Raw genomic sequence first — 3,353 nt, forward strand, 5'->3', positions numbered from 1 at the left:
GAGTAGAGCGGAGCAGGATCACTGCTGCTGCCACCGCTGCTGAAGTATGTGTGAAGTGTGTGTGTGGCCGCTGCTGTGAGTGTGTGAGTCCACTACTGGTTGTGTGCTGTGTGTGTGCTGACACTGTTGTGAGTGTGCTGACGCTGCTGTGAGTGAGGGAGAGTGTATAAGAGTGAGGGACCTACCACAACCGGGCCGTTGCTGCTAGAGCAGTGTCACGATCCAGGTAATTCCTTATCAGTATTTACCTTCCAAATGCCTCCTGAGACTGTCCCAGCGTTCCAAGCCTGGATTCCATCTGCACTGTCTGTGTGCAGGACGCTGCATCTCATTGTCTCTAATCTCCTTACTGTGATTCTGGCAGCATCAGGGTTAAGTTTCACATGCAAGTTACAAACAGTCTTTCCCTCCAAATTCAAACATGGGCGCAGCCATGTTTGTTTTCATCACATGATACCTTTCAGCCTATCAGCTGCACTCTGCTCTCAGCCTGATTACCCAGCAGCTGCACTCTGGTCTCTGGTTAATCAGCCAGCCAATCCCTGTTTCCCAGCTGGTATAAATATCTTGTTCCTGGGGTGGAAAGATGTCAGTGCTTCAATTGTCTTCAGTGATTCCAGTGTGCAGTTCTTCCATGGACTTTCTCTGCTGTACAGCCTGACTCTGCAGTGTCTACATTGCTCCCTGTGACTGGCAGTTACCTGAGACCAGCTTCCAGCTTCTAGCTTCCAGCGGTGCTCTGCCCTGCCAGTAACCATCGGTGTTCCGCCATCGATCCCCAGTAACCATCGGTGTTCCGCCATCGATCCCCAGTCACCATCGGTGTTCCGCCATCGATCCCCAGTCTCCATAGGTGTTCCACCATCGATCCCAAGTCTCCATCGGTGCTCCGCCATCGATCCCAAGTCTCCATCGGTGCTCCGCCATCGATCCCAAGTCTCCATCGGTGCTCCGCCATCGATCCCAAGTCTCCATCGGTGCTCCGCCATCGATCCCAAGTCTCCATCGGTGCTCCGCCATCGATCCCAAGTCTCCATCGGTGCTCCGCCATCGATCCCAAGTCTCCATCGGTGCTCCGCCATCGATCCCAAGTCTCCATCGGTGCTCCGCCATCGATCCCAAGTCTCCATCGGTGCTCCGCCATCGATCCCAAGTCACCATCGGTGTTCCGTCATCGATCCCAAGTATTTCTCTGAACTGTGATTCCTGTTACCTGTACCAAGTCATCCGTATTCCTCTGAACTGTGTTTAATAAACCTTTGAACTTTCCTTCGTTGTCTTGGTCACGCCTTCGGGCATTTGTTCTAAAGGTTCCCTGCTTGTCTAAGAACCCTGTACTGCCTCCCAGGTACACATATACCTCAGCCCCTACAACTGAGGCTCCCCCTGGTCAGCACCAGCCCTCAGGTTGTGACAGTAAGCACTGACCAAATGGATCCGGACGGAGACCAGTTCCAAGCGACCAGGCCGATGCAAGAACTTGCAGCCTGCCTTGAACGTCAGGAGACTGCACAGGGCCATGTGATCCACTGTCTCCAGGACCTCTCCTCTCGGCTGGATGGAATACAAGTAACCCTCCGTGGTTCAGGGGCGTCCAGTGTGCCGACTGCAGTACCTTTGGTGGTATCCCCACCCACCATTCCTGTTTCTGCTCCTTGTCTCCATTTACCGACACCTGCCAAGTTTGATGGTTCCCCAAAAGCCTGTCGGGGTTTCCTAAAGCAGTGTGAGATATATTTCGAGTTACAACCTGGCAGTTTCCCAACTGACCGCACCAAGGTTGCTTACATCATCTCCCTCCTCAGTGGCTCCGCCCTCGATTGGGTATCACCTCTATGGGAGAAGTCTGATGCCCTGCTCTCTTCATATGCAGACTTCGTGGCAACCTTCAGGTGCATCTTTGACGAACCAGGTCGTGTGACCTCTGCCTCCTCTGATATCCTCAGGCTACGTCAGGGGACACGAACAGTCGGTAAATATCTGGTACAGTACCAGATCCTAGCGTCTGAACTTTCCTGGAATGATGACGCTCTTTACTCAGCCCAAGATGGGGCGTCTGTGTCTACAGCCCAAGATGGGGCGTCTGTGTCTACAGCCCAAGAAGGGGCGTCTGTGTCTATAGCCCAAGAAGGGGCGTCTGTGTCTATAGCCCAAGAAGGGGCGTCTGTGTCTACAGCCCAAGAAGGGGCGTCTGTGTCTACAGCCCAAGAAGGGGCGTCTGTGTCTACAGCCCAAGAAGGGGCGTCTGTGTCTACAGCCCAAGAAGGGGCGTCTGTGTCTACAACCCCAGGAGGGGTATCCAATGTTCAAGCTCTAGTAGGGGCATATGAGTCTTCTCAAAAAGGAGTTTCTGATCTGTCAACCCCAGGAGGGGTGCTGGAGAAAACAACCCTGAGAGAGGTGTCTGATTCGTCAACCCTAGGAGGGGTCACCAAAGTTTCAGCCCCAAGGGAAGTATCCAGAGCCAAGTTCCCAGATGGAAATTTTTGTGCTACAGATGCAGTTATGAACTCCTGTTTGCCGTCTTCAGAGAGCACCACCCTGTTGGCATCCAGCATGGACCATGTCCAGGATGGTCTAACTGAACACTCAGATACCACTCATTCCGGTTCTAACCGGATTCAGACTCCTTCAGTTCCAGCTGATTCGAATGTCAATCCAAAGACTCCTCCGGTCCCAGCCGGTTCAAGCTTTTCTGGACCCAATCCGGTTCCATCCGTAGGTCCAAAGACTACTTCAGTTCCAGCTGATTCAACAGTCTCCAAACTCAATCCTGTCCTATCCGTCGGCCCAAAGTCTCCGCCGGTCTCAGCCGGTTCAAGTTTGTCTGGACTCAATCTTGTCTCGTCCATAGGTCCAGTACAGTCTCATCTGGTTCCAGCCAGTTCAAGTTCATCAGGATTCAATCTAGATTCTTCCGTTTGTTCAGGTAAAGAATTTATAAGAAGTGTCCTGGGGCCACTCCTAAAGGAGGGGGTGCTGTCACGATCCAGGTAATTCCTTATCAGTATTTACCTTCCAAATGCCTCCTGAGACTGTCCCAGCGTTCCAAGCCTGGATTCCATCTGCACTGTCTGTGTGCAGGACGCTGCATCTCATTGTCTCTAATCTCCTTACTGTGATTCTGGCAGCATCAGGGTTAAGTTTCACATGCAAGTTACAAACAGTCTTTCCCTCCAAATTCAAACATGGGCGCAGCCATGTTTGTTTTCATCACATGATACCTTTCAGCCTATCAGCTGCACTCTGCTCTCAGCCTGATTACCCAGCAGCTGCACTCTGGTCTCTGGTTAATCAGCCAGCCAATCCCTGTTTCACAGCTGGTATAAATATCTTGTTCCTGGGGTGGAAAG

This window comes from Pseudophryne corroboree, chromosome 7 (genome assembly GCF_028390025.1).
Source record: "Pseudophryne corroboree isolate aPseCor3 chromosome 7, aPseCor3.hap2, whole genome shotgun sequence".
Lineage (NCBI taxonomy): Eukaryota > Metazoa > Chordata > Amphibia > Anura > Myobatrachidae > Pseudophryne > Pseudophryne corroboree.